General features: G+C 49.1%; 1 protein-coding gene across 1 annotated transcript in view; it reads left to right on the top strand.

The window, feature by feature from the left end:
* LOC119391457 (sulfotransferase 1B1) overlaps positions 1-14,277 on the top strand; it is a 124,907-nt gene that overhangs the window by 7,583 nt on the left and 103,047 nt on the right. The gene's annotated exons all lie outside the window — the stretch shown is intronic.

Raw genomic sequence — 14,277 nt, 5'->3', positions numbered from 1 at the left:
ACGGCTAAAAGAGACAAGATACAATGCTTCTGACGCGCATTACGTAAACCTACTTGCCTAATTCCTAGGGCTGTGCGAATAGTGAAATTTAATCTCGAATCTAATACGAATCGAATAGTGCCAAATAATGGCCAAAAATATCGAATATCGAATCGAGTACAAAAGGTTTTATTGAAAATTGAAAGAAAGAACTAAGAAAAATTCGGCAGATCCCACGTACCGTGGGATTCGATGTTATGCGAAGCATGCACGGGATGGTGACTGTGGCGTAATTTTTCACTTTGAGCGAAACGTTGCGGAATGACGCTAGAGAAATGTGGAAGTGGTATACGCACACTGATATGTTGAAGAGTCTTATATGTATTATATAACCAGTTGTTTACAGTTGCGTAACGATGCCAACGGCAACATGGGTGTTACCAACACCAGACGCGGTAAGCTGATCTGCAGTGCTTATATTCTTCAATACTGAATAGCGCGAATCGGAACAGGACAAAGCAGGAACACAGATGCAAAGGACAGGCGTTACTCGCAACTAAGCTTCATTCAAGAAAGTTTCCCTAGATATATGGTACGCAGCCGAGTGGCGCGCGCAGGCGCACTGCACGTACGTTACAGTCACAGTTGCAGTTGTTACAGTTGCGTTACAGTTGTTATGCTTATACTTCTCCGTTATGACGGAGAACGCACGCACGTTTCACGAACCAGTGTATGTGTAGAAGGGGTTCTTAACAGTTCTTGAACAAGGCCATCATCACCATGATCAGTGAGCACCAGCAGCTTACCGGACTTGTTGTCGGATCCGTTCGTGATCGCGGCTACGAGGGGATTAAGTGTAGTGAAGTGCGAAGTATAGTACAGCTGGTGGAAATCCTGGATGCCTCTTACGATGAAATGATCTATGATGCCTCCTGTCCTGGACGTGGCAGCGAAGTCTTTTGATGCCCTGTCCACATCCAAGCCGTCTTTCACGCAGTATAAGGACCAGGCGTTGTTAGGTCCTGATAAGTCAATGTTCAAGTTTTCAATCCATGTAGTCCAAGTTGCGGACCACGTGGACGAGTGTGTGGTAGTTGAGCGTCTTCCAGGGGTGTTCTGTCTTCAGCTCCCTCACGTTCCCTGCGTCGGCCGCGGTGGCGTAGCGGTTACGGTGCTCGGCTGCTGACACGAAGGTCGCGGGTTCGATCCCGGCCACGGCGGTCGCATTTCGATAGAGGCAAAATTCTAGATTCCCGTGTGCTGTGCGATCTCCATGCACGTTAAAGAATACAGATGGTCAAAATTTCCGAAGCCCTTAGCGATGGCGTCTCTCATAATGATATAGTTGTTTTGGGGCATGAAACCCCAACAATTATTATTATTATTATCACTTTCCTTGCGTGTCAGTGTGTGTGTTCGCCGTTACCGTGTTGGTTGAGAGTCTGTATCACCTGTGGCACATACCCGCATAACATGAACTCTGATATGCGGGTATGTGCCACACGTGACTGAGAGAAAGGGTTTCATGACGTACGCGACAAGTATTTTGCGTTATTCATGTCACGACCAGTGAATCGTGATCGTCATTCGGTATATTAAAAGTTATAGAGAAGACCAGGAGAGCGCCCCGACGTAGGCGGCTAGATAGATAGATACGTAGATAGAAATGGCCAATGTGCCTGAGGTTCGCTAAGAAATGCTTCGCATTTAAAATGAAATCTGCTCATGTCCTCGAGTGACGGCTACCGAAAGACTACAGACTGTCATGTAGAAACACAAGTTGTTCCACATGACCTTGCTCCTAAATTTTTCAGCGACTTTACTTGCTTCAGTCTCTTTCGTCGTGATGGTGTTTCCTGCAGTTGAAAACATGCGCTCACTGGGCTTCCAAGTTCCTGCCTCGTAAGGGTGTGTTGATGCTGAAAATATTGCATCAGTAATCGTGGAGATTCCCACGAATGGCATGCGCAAAAGTGTGCCGCTGTAGTAGCCAGAACAATAATATTTGGGGTCGCGTTTCATGGTGTTCAATGGATCTGATTCATGGTATTTGAGGATCATCCTGAGATCCTGTACGTTCCAATATATTAGTTGCATTTACTAAACAGGTTTTTTCACACACAAGGCTGCCTACCTAAGTGGCAGAAATATTATTATTTTAAATGCGAAGCATTTCTTAGCGAACCTCAGGCACTTTGGGCGTTTCTATCTACGTATCTATCTATCTATCTATCTATCTATCTATCTATCTATCTAACTAGCCGCCTACGTCTGGGCGCTCTCCCGGTCGTCTCCATAGGTTGTAATATACCAAAATTTGCATAGCACGGGATGAGTGTATGACGAACACGATTCACTGGTGATGACATGAATAACGCAAAATAGCGGTCGCGTACGTAATGAAGCTCTTTCCCTCAGTCACGTGTGGCACATGCCCGCATACCAGAGTTCATGTTATGCGGGTATGTGCCACAGGTGATAACAGTCTCAATCAACGCAGTAATCGCGAACATACACACTGACACGGAAGGAAAGTGATAATAATAGTACCTGTTGGGGTTTAACGTCCCAAAACCGCGATATGATTATGAGAGACGCCGTGGTGAAGGGCTCCGGAAATTAGGACCATCTGGTATTCTTTGACTTGAACTGACATCGCACAGTATACGGTCCTCTAGCATTTCGCCTCCATCGAAATGCGACCACCGCGGCTGGGATCGAACCCGCGACCTTCGGGTCAGAAGCCGAGCGCCGTAACCACTACACCACAGCGGCCGACGCAAGGAAAGTTAGGGAGCTGAAGACACAGCACCCCTGGAAAACGTTGGGCTACCATCCACTCGTCCACGTGGTCTGCAACGTCTACCACGTGGATTACGCAAAAACCGTGGTCAATGCATTTTATTTATTATCTTGGGTTTAACGTCCCAAAACCACGATATGATTATGAGGGACGCCGTAGTGGAGGGCTTCGAAAGTTTCGACCACCTGGGGTTCTTTAACGTGCACCTAAATCTAAGCACATGGGCCTCAAACATTTTCGCCTCCATCGAAAATGCAGCCGCCGCGGCCAGGATTCGATCCCGCGACCTTCGGGTCAGTAGTCGAGTGCCATAACCACTAGACCACCGTGGCGGGTGTGGTCAATGCATCCTACAATAACTCTGCCGAGAGGACCATGCCCCTCATGATTACCGGTGACTTCAGCATTGATTTATCAAAACCCAACAACGCCTGGTTCGTAGACGGCATGAAAGACGGCTTGGATGTGGACAGGGCATCACAACACCTCGGTGCCACGTCCAGGACAGGAGGCATCATAGATCATTTCGTCGTAAAAGCTATCCGCGGTTTCCACCAGCTCTACTATACCTCACACTTCACTACACTTAATCCCCTCGTAGCCGCGATCACGAACGGATCCGATAACAAGTCCTGTCCCGCTGCTGGTGTTCACTGATCACGGTTATGGTGACCTTATTCAAGAACTGCCAAGAATCCCTTCCATACATGCACACGGGCTCGTTAAACGTGCGTGCTTTCTCCGTGATACCGGATACGTATAAGCATAACAACTGTAATGCAACTCTAACTACTGCAACTGTGACTGTAACGTACGTGCAGTGCGCCTGCGCGTGCCACTCGGCTATGTATATACCTAGAGAAACTTTTCTGACTAAAGCTTAGTTGCGAGTAACGCCTGTCCTGTGCATCTGTGTTCCTTCATTGTCCTATTCGAATTTGCGCTATGCAGTATTCTAGAATATAAGCACTACATATCAGCTTACTGCGTCTGGTGTTGGTAACATCTACGTTGCTGTTGGCATCGTTAAGCAACTGTAAACAACTGGTTGTATAACACATGTGCGACTCTTCAAAATATGTGTGTGCGTATACCTTTTGCACATTTCTCTAGCGTCATTCCGTAACGTTTCGCTCAATGTGAAAATTTGCGACACAGTCATCTTCCTGCGCATGCTTCGCATAACATCGATTCCCATGGTACGTGGGATCTGCCGAATTTTTTCTTGTGTCGTCGTCGTCTTCAAGCTTTTGACCTTGACTGAAGGTCCAGTCGGGCAGAAGTTTCAGGAAAAAGCGTACACACTTAATACTATGCAGTAATTTTACGAAAAAAAAACGACCCGGCAGGTTCTGAACCTATGGCACTTCAATCGCCCACTCTAGGTCTGCAATGTGAGCGTATGTAGGTACGCCCAGCATCATGAGTATGGTATGTAGACAATCGCCAGTGCTTCCATATTGTAGAAACCTGATTGGGTGAGACAACATGGCTGTGGGTGCCTTGTAAGCATTGATTCAAATGGTCCCTGACGAATACAACAGTTGCATAGTTCATAGAATAGTGATCGGGAAAAATTTGTTCGATTCGCAGTATTTCGGTGTTTATGGCACAAAGAACAGTTCTGAGATTTGAAGCGTCTTTGCACGCCTTACGTTAGCCACAGCTGGCGATATACAGGGTGTTCAAAATTAAGTTTTATGGTTTTCTGAAAATTCAGCACTGGGAGGTACGTGAACACCACCTTGCAAATAAGTTTTTTCTCCAGGGGGACACAAAGTGAGACAATAATTATCGCAGTCAGCCGCCCAATTAACTAAGATTGATTAATCAACATTTAAATGAGTGCAGCAAGCAAACATGTTTGTATTGGAAAGTTGGAGGCAATCGCGTTTCTACACAGTTCCACTTGGAAGAAATCTTCTAGCATGTCTGTGCCCCGAGATATCCAGCTGCAAAGTTTAAATGCGGTTTGCATGATCAAGCATGCAAGACTGGCGCAAAGCTCCTCCACGATGTGCCGGGGCAGTTGCGTGCGGCGTTTGATCTGACAACGGGTCAAAGGCAAAGCCAAAGTTGATCACGGTTACCCGTTTGCTACAGGATGGCGATAGCAAGCAATGACTGCTCGTCACATCGGAGAGGAGCTTCGCGCCAGTGTTCACTGTCTTGCATGCGTAATCGTGCAGACCGCAATTAAACTTTCCAGAGGGATATCTCGAAGCACAGACATGCTAGAACAATTTTCCCAAGTGTAACTGTGTAGAAACGCGACTGCCTCCAATTTTTCAATACAAACATGCCCCCTTGCAGCACTCATTAAAAAGTCCATTATTCAATCTTAGTTAATTGGGCGGCTGACAGCGATAATTATTGTCTCACTTTGTGTTCCCCTGGATACATAACTTATCCGCAAAGGTGGGGAGGGCGCTGCGGTCGCCGACGGGAGCAGATGCGTCTCACATCGGCTCCGTCTTTTTCGATGTTCCGCTGGCCAATTTTTCGATGTACGACGATTTCAAGCGCATCATCAGATTTGTGAAATTGCCCAGCACCGACTGATACCACGTGTCGAGGTGGGAACCGATTTTTGACAATTTTATTGGACATTTTCTGTTCACCCTACTTCGCGCGGAGCTAACCCTGACGAGGAGTAGGGCCCGTAGCCGGCCTACGTGCCCCGCGGACATGGCGGATTCCCGCATGGAAGAGGAGGCTTCCGACGTATACGAGAACAACGAGGAGGATTTCGGCTGGCAAGTGGCTACCGGCCGCCGATCCCGTGCTGGAAAGAAGAGCAGCGACGCGGCCAACGCGACGCCACGAAACTCGCAAGCGTCCGGCGGAGACGCCGTCACCGGTGGAGATGGCGTCTCTGGCGGTGGTACGGGACCCGCCAAAGCCACCGCCGCCGCGATCAAGAATCGTATAGTCAAGGCCTCGAGGATGCCCCAACTGCCCGAGGAGCATCACAAGATTATAATCCGGCCACGAGGAGGACTAAACTTGAGCAAAGTAAGTACCACCGCTATTGGAACTGCAGTGATCGAGGCTTCCGGCCTAACGGCAGAGCAAGCAAGTGAAGACATGGTGTGCCCCAACTTCACGCAAAATATCGTGGTGGTCAGCACGCCTGAACCAGACCATGCGGCAAGGTACGTGAGAATCAAGTCCTTCAAAATCGTGGAAACAGAGTATGAAGTCAACGCCTACGAGACGGCCCCGCACGCCACTTGCAAAGGCGTGATTAGACGAGTCGACATCAGGGACTCCCAGTCCGTTATTACAAGGAACATCGTGCACGAGCGCAACCCGCTCGCTTTGGCCGCCAAGCGCATCAAGACGTCGGGCTCAGTCATTGTCCTCTTCGACGGACTGAAAGTGCCAAAATTTGTGCGCTACGGACCGACCTTGGTGAGATGCTATCTCTACAGGAAACAATTTGATGTGTGCTTCACTTGTGGTAGGGTAGGACACCGCTCGGACGTGTGCCCCACGCCGGACTCTGTTCAGTGTAGAGGGTGTGGAGCCCTCAACCCGCCAGTGGACCACGTTTGCACGCCCAAGTGCAAGTTCTGCGGAGGAAACCACCCCACCGGAGACAAGGCGTGCAGGCAGCGGTTTCAAATGCCCTATGTGGTACGGGTTCGCCGAAGGGAACGCGGCCGGTCGCGATCGGCCACGAGGGCGCCTGCGGAGACGTCACACCCGACGCCAAGCCTTCAGCAGGGCCCCAGAGGGCGCTCACACTCTCGGAGCCGCGCGAGATCCAGACACCGCTCGTTACCCAGGGAGAAAAGCCGCTCCAAGTCGAGAGGAGCGTCCGTGAGCTTAGAAGATGGAGCACCTGGTGCCAAGCCGACAGCTGGGACTGCCTGGGCCGATAAAGTAAAAGGTACGGTGAGAATCGCCGGTGGCGCTGCCACGCCAGCGGTGACTGAAGACAATGATGCCCGAATAGAACAGTTGATTAAGGAGGTAAACGCGTTACGGAAAGCTAACGAAGAGCTGACCAAACAGGTAGTAGAACTTAAAAAGAAGGCACAGCCGAGCCCTGCCAGGGTAGCAGTAGCCAGGCCAGTAAGTCAAAGCACCGAACCAAGTGAGGGAGATAGCTCCCCCGCCCCGAAAAAGAGAGCAGTAAGCACCGAAATTGACCCGGTTTTCTCAGTCCTCAGCGAGCTGAAAGAGGTAATTAAAGAAATTAGAGAGACGACGGAACGGACTAACTTTAAAGTGGACAAACTGTGGAAATGGAGGTTAACGGCCGAACAGAGATTCAAGAAACTCGAAACCAGGTATGACGACGACGACGAATTCTTGCCTTCAGACTCGGAAAGCGTGAAATCACTCCCCGGAACGTCAGGGGGCGCTCCAAAGAGAACGATCGCTGGTAATAGCAAAATGAACCCGTCCAACAATCATGGATAGCAACCACAGTTTTAGTGTGTGGCAGTGGAATTGTCGCGGATTCCTCAACAAAAAGGCATCGCTGCGCCAATTAATTAGATCGGTGGGGGTTAAACCAAACGTAATTATGCTGCAGGAAACTTTAGCGGACGAAGTCAAGCTAACCGGGTACAAATCGGTATGTAGAGAAAAAAATGGTGGAAGGGGATTGGCAACCCTCGTTGACAAAAAACTACCCTTTATCGAACACGATATCCACCTCGGATTGAGTAAAATCGAGTATACCCTAGTAGAAGTCATTCTTAAAAGGCACAAGGGCAAGGGGCACAGTATCTTCTGCCTAAACATTTACAGCAGTCCCTCCGACAAGAAGCAGAGCTTTAGGGCACTTTTCAACAAGGCACTCGCAATCGCCAAGAGCTCCCCGCTACTAATAGGAGGGGACTTCAATGCCCCTTACCACGCGTGGGGATACACTTGGAATACAAAGAAAGGAGAGGGGTTATGGGACCTTTCCACGTATCTGGGCCTGTGCCTGATCACCGATCCGGCTTTTCCCACCCGCTGTGGCACTTCCACATGCAGGGACTCTACACCTGACCTCACTTTTGTGAACAGCTCGACACAAGCTAGCTGGGAAAACTCGGGCACCGATCTAGGTAGCGACCACTATATCATACACATAGGTATAGGCATGCCGAAACAAGAGACTAGAACGTTTCGGTGCACAGACTGGGACCTTTTTAGGAAAGTTAGGGCAAAGAGACTAGAATCGGAACCGATAGCAGTGGGCAGACAGTCCTACCAGACTTGGGTCAACCAGCTCGGAGAGGACCTCAAGGAAGCCACTAAAGCAATTAAGACCGAAGAAAACATAGAGAGCGTAGACAATAGGCTCGCGCATCTGATCGAAGCCAAACAATCCATTCTCCAAAGATGGAAAACACAAAGACTGAACCGAAGGCTCAGGAAAAAGATAGCGTTGCTAAACAGACAGATCCAGGAGCATTCGAGAACACTCGTGAAACAGCAGTGGGACGAAGCTTGCAACTTGGCAGACGGCAGAATCAAACACGGGGGCAGTTGGAACCTCCTCAAACACCTACTGAACGAGAACGAAACTAAGTCAAACAAGAGAACGGCCATTGCAAAACTAGTACATCAGGTCAGCCAGTACACGACTGAGGAGGTAATCATGAGGCAGCTCGCAGACAAATATCTTCCGCTCAAACAACCGGGCGATAGTGCCGATTGCGTAGAGTACTCGGGAGGACCGTGCGAGGACATGGACCGTGATTTCACCGAGGGTGAGGTACGGGCCGCCCTCCATGGTCTCTTTAGCAGATCGGCAGCCGGGCCCGACGGTATTACTAACAAACTCTTAATTAATCTAGATGACGATTCGATCACTTTCTTGACGGATCATTTCACCGAGTTGTGGAGAAAGGGAGAATATCCGGATGAATGGAAGATGGCCAACACCATCCTCATACCCAAACCGGGAAAACCGCTCAATCTGGATAACCTCCGTCCAATCTCACTTACATCGTGCCTAGGTAAAGCTATGGAACACGTTATTCTCAATAGACTCACTAGATACGTCGAGAAAAACGACATCCTCCCGTATAATATGATCGGTTTCCGCCCCGGGCTATCGACTCAGGATGCCATGCTCCTGATCAAACACCAGCTCATACAGGTTAGCCCGGTGCACGCGAGAGCGATTCTGGGTCTAGACGTCGAAAAAGCTTTTGATCGCATAGAGCACAAGGCCATCCTCGAGGTCGTCTCCGAGCTGGGTTTGGGCGAGAGGCTTTTCCGCATAGTCAAGGCGTTCCTCGGCGGTAGGCAAGCGAGCCTCAGACTAGGAGAACTAAAATCTAAGGTGATGAGCCTGGGAAACAGGGGCACCCCTCAAGGAGCCGTGCTCTCACCCATGTTATTTAATCTAGCAATGACCAGAGTCGCGCGACAACTGGAGCAGATAGAAGGTATACGCTTTGTGATATACGCCGATGACATAACCATATGGAGCGCCAACGGTAACGTAGGCCAAACGGAGACTAGACTGCAGGAGAGCATACAGACCGTGGAAAGCACACTAAGTGAAATGGGGCTCAACTGTTCAGCGGCAAAGTCGGAGCTTTTGGTTCTAAAACATCGATGCAGGGGTCGAAGGCCAAAGGACTACGTACCCGGGAAGGAACCCAAGATTATCTTGCGCTGTCACGACGGATCCGCGATCAAGCAGGTCGAAAAGATTAGAGTTTTAGGCTTCCACATAGAAGCGGGAGGCACGAACCTCAGTACCATTCGACACATTTCCAACAAAACGGACCAAGTCCTGAGGTTACTAAGGAGAATTACCAACAGACATAGGGGCCTTGGTGAGGACAGCGTTTTAAGGCTAGTACACGCCTTCGCTTTCTGTCACTTCACCTACGTAGCAGGTCTACTCAAATGGTCTCAGGCGGAGCTGAACAAGCTCAATATTATTATCAGAAAGCTAGTTAAGGTTACCTTAGGTATACCTAACAGCACCTCGAACGAGAAACTCATGAGCCTAGGCGTACATAATACGATGGAAGAGATGGCGGAAGCGCAACAGATGGCGCAGCAGGAAAGACTGACAAAAACGCGCGCGGGTAGGCTTATACTCAAAGCGATCGGGACAGACCCCAATAGATCGAGGACCCCGAAGGAGGCCGAGGTGGAGCTGAGCGCGGAACTTAGAGCCGCAATCAGAACCACCCCTCTCCCAAGAAACATGCACCCGGAGCACAATGTTAGCAGGAGAAAGGCGAGAGCGAAAGCTTTATTGAAAGAAATTGAACAGGTAGGTGAAGAGGCAGCCCTCGTAGACGCCGCCTGGGTCAAAGGCAAAGAGGCCTACACGGCCGTGGTGGTCGACAGCCAGGGCGAGATACGGGACGCCGTCACCCTGTTCACTAAGGAATCAACGGTGGCGGAGCAAGCCGCGATTGCTTTAGCTATCAGGAACCGAAAATGGTCTTACATTTATAGCGATTCCAAATCAGCAATTAAGAGCTTTGACAAGGGCTATGTCGCTGGGACTGCTGTTAAACTTATCGGCAATGTAGAACCTATAGAAACTGAAATCCGATGGTTTCCTGCACATATGGGACAAGTGGATGAGGCTCGGGTCAACCTCAACGAGGTGACGAATGATCTGGCACGAGGACTCGCTTGCCGTGCCGGTCAGAACCGAACCGACGCCCACTACCATTCCGGGGATCATAAAGATAATTTACTAACCTACAACGAGATCACTAAATACTACTACTTGGGGCGTAGACAATTCCCACTGCCACACGTAAAGTTGAACAGGGCTCAGGCAGTCACGCTACGTTTACTGCAAACTGGGACGTACCCCACTCCGTATTTTGTAACAAAAATTCACCCTGAAAGTGAAATTAGAAAAGAATGTGACGCATGCGGTGGCATCATTGAAATCAGACACATGCTGGCGGGCTGTCCCGCGACTCTCGCCAACCCCGAAGAAAAATGGCTTCACTGGCAGAAGATGATCTCCAGCTGTTCGTATCAGGATCAACTACGGGCTGTCCAGAGGGTTCACGATGGCGCCCTAAGGCTCGGCCTAACGGTGCCGACGTGGACGCGGCCCGCCTCGGTCTGAAAAGACCGGGCTTCAGGACTCTTAATAAAGTTTTGTGAATGAATGAATATCCGCAAAGGTGGCTTTCACTTTCTTCTGAGTGCTGAATTTTAACAGAACCATAAAGCTTAACGTTGAACACCCGGTGTACCGCAGCGCATAGTCTTGCGTCTAGTAGATAGGAAAATTTGTTATTGAATGTAGAGCGCTCAGCTGCTTCAGTTGCCTAATTATATCGCACAAAATACGTCGTTAACATGTGGAGGAAGCCCTGCAGAGTGTGCTAATTCTTCTTTTCTTGGTTCCGCGAGCATGGAGTGTGCGCTTGCGAAGAGAATTGTACATTTGCCAGCTGCGCTATCATGATATTTATTTACGATACGACAAATGGCGCGAACAAAAGAACGCCCATGCCACTTGTCCACGAGCACTGATAAGGAATCTCAACTTGTGGTGCTTCTATGCAAAAGATGAAAAGCTCGGCGTTGGCAGACTGCTACGTCACAAGTTTGGCATGTCGCCACTCTGTGGATTCCAGCGAAATAATAGAGAGTCAATAGTGCGCATTTTCACGTCAGTGGCCGGGTTGCTCACGCACGAATAACCCCCATACTCTCAAACAAGCCGCGACTTGAAGTTCGTCCGTCACTTGACCGAGCTGAGCACAGCGCCGTGGCTCCACTGAAAGTGACGCCCGGCTTCTCAATAATCGCTGCAGATTATCGCTGATATGCGGTGACCTGTCCTGCCTAGAGACGGCGATCCCACTGACTTTCTCAGGTCAAGATGGAGTGTTGTTGAGTAAAGGGACGTTCTAGAATACGGGGGTGAGATCACTCCCAGTAAATTTCAAAGCAACACGACTGCGCTCTTTCTGTGCTACAGTGCAGCACTAGATCCAGATAAAAGCCCACTCGTGTCCAGTGGATTCGTGCTTCCAAACAAGCAACAGGTGAGCAGTCACTCCCACTTTTCCTTTGGTACAATGGTATAATACTGGCTTCGATATTACGACGACTCTGTATATAGCTAGGTTCTAGCGGATCGGGTCCGCACACAAAGGACGCGTAGAACAACAGTTTTCCGCGAACCGAATAACTCGACTAATCCAGCGATTTTGCGGCGGAGAAGTGGACAATGCGTAGGCGTAAACATACATGTGCACGATTTCATCGACATGGCAGGTTGACGTGAACAATTTTGCCTCATAGAGAATGCCGCTGCCATAAGAAACGAACGTCACGCCAGATTTGTACTTTCGAAACAACGGGGATTTGCAGGATTTTATTTTGAGACAATCGTCGGCCGCCATCGATGAGATATCATGCTTCACGGGCAAGACGATCTAGTATCTTTACGTGTATATATCTTTATTTGCTCAATATAGTCAGTCATGATAAAAACTCACAAGATTCCCTATGCACTCGCCTTAGACGACTCCAAGGCGAAAGCAATCTTCTGCTTTTGTTCAGACGATGTATCGATCCTTACCCGCTTCCATCTGAAAGCATTTTGCACCTCACCTCGGTGAGAGGCATGACCATGTAGACGTGGCGTAGGACAGCGCAGTGGTCCAGGGACCCGGGGGTCCAAACACACTTGCTAATAAAGTTTTTTTCCCTCTCTCTCTATCTCGCACCTAGTTTTGCACTGCCACCGTGAACGGTTCACATTTGACCTAGCGACGATGTACGCGATCACATCGTCAGGTGACATCATTATGACGTCACAAAATCTGACGCCCTGTGACATCACGATGACGTCATGTAGTGATGTCGAGGAAGGAATTCACAGGCGCCAACCAGGAACACCGACGATAGTACAGACGCAGACAATACGCCCACTAGGCGGAATGCCCGTGTCATGTAAACCGCGATATGCAGCCGGATACGGACGTCAATCAAGCACCAAACACGAACGAGAACCACCTAACCAAAACGTGGGGGACAAGCTCGCCCTCGAGGACCTGGAAGACCAGCGACAACTTGTCACCAGGGCCAAGAGGGCAGTTGAAGCCAGAGGGTTCCTGGACTAGGGAGCCCTCCCACCTTAGGGTGATACCGAGCATCGCTCGGAACACAGTTTCGCAAATGAACTTTTATTTCTCTCTCTCTCTCTCTCCGCGTTCCTGCTTTGCTTCGATGGATTATTTCCTAGCTATGCACCAACTAGCACGCCAGCGGACGTCACATGGTGATGTCATCACGTGATGGTGATTTTTTATTTCACTGGAGGTGACGCCGATGCTCACGGTCAATTTTCCGCTTGAAGAGGCATCTAAGGCTTTCGCTTTCATGTATATATTCACCATACCAGACCCACCATAATCACAGCTTCGCAGGCATCGATCGTCACGGTAGTAGAAGGGCCTCTGAATCTTACGCGATAAGTGCAGTTCACTAAAAGTATATTTTCTTTTGTAGTTTTTTCTTGCTTTCTTGATATCTTACAGTTGTTCGACATATATGCTCCAGAGGTCAACGTCGCTGCCTTGACGGTTTGCAGGAAACTTTGGTTCTTTTGATTCTACGAATCAATATTCACACCAAGCCGCAGTATTTATACGAAATAGCATTAAAGAGTTCGTGTCCATGGAAGGGCAGTGTCAGTGTGGGAGGTTTTGCTTCTTGACGAAATATCGATGCTATACGTGAGCTGACAAACCCGATAGATGTAAAGAATAAAAATCATGGTTAAAGCCAGAATCGCACTTAGGCATTCTACGTTCCAGTCAAGTGTCACACACAAAGCCACGCCGAAGGGGCGTCGTTGCTGAGAACCATGACACAGTTTTATTTTATTGCAGCGTGAAATGACAAGTGAACGTTGTTCCTCGAGGCTATATTAAAAACAGCGCGCGTTTCATGGGCTCCTACTTGAAACAAGCACAAGAGTGTGTGTCTGTCCTCTGTGGCCAACACTTTAGGACATACTTATTAAGGTGAAAGCCTTAAATGCTTCATCAAACGCGAATAGTGACCGGTTTCCCGCGTAGGTGTCCGCACGAGTGATGCGAAAATTATCACGAGATGACGTCACCATCTGACGTCATCGCGACGTCACAGATCTCCGAATTTTTGTGACGTCATCGTTATGTCACAGTGACGTTACGTGACGTAACGTCACACGATGACGTCATCACGTGACATTACATTATAGCTTGGCCAATGGTGGATCGCCGATCACGGAGGCAATGCAAAACGAGGTGAGGTGCCTGTGATTCTGGAGGCAGTGGAAAACCACGTCAGGTGCTAAAAGCTTCCTGACGCTGGCGCAGTAGGATCAATACATCGACTGAGAAGAAAAAGAAGATGGCTTCCGCCTTCCAGTCGTCTTAGGTGAGGGCATAAAGGACCCTGTGAGTTTTCGCAGCTGGCGGCAAGATTAAATGTCTACGTACTTAAGACGTCTTTTTTTTTAAACCGAAGGTTATAAAGTGCCACTTTCG

This window comes from Rhipicephalus sanguineus, chromosome 4, assembly GCF_013339695.2.
Source record: "Rhipicephalus sanguineus isolate Rsan-2018 chromosome 4, BIME_Rsan_1.4, whole genome shotgun sequence".
In the NCBI taxonomy this organism is placed as follows: domain Eukaryota; kingdom Metazoa; phylum Arthropoda; class Arachnida; order Ixodida; family Ixodidae; genus Rhipicephalus; species Rhipicephalus sanguineus.
The sequence above is the reverse complement of the archived record's forward strand: the minus strand, read 5'-3'. Positions and strand labels throughout refer to the sequence as shown.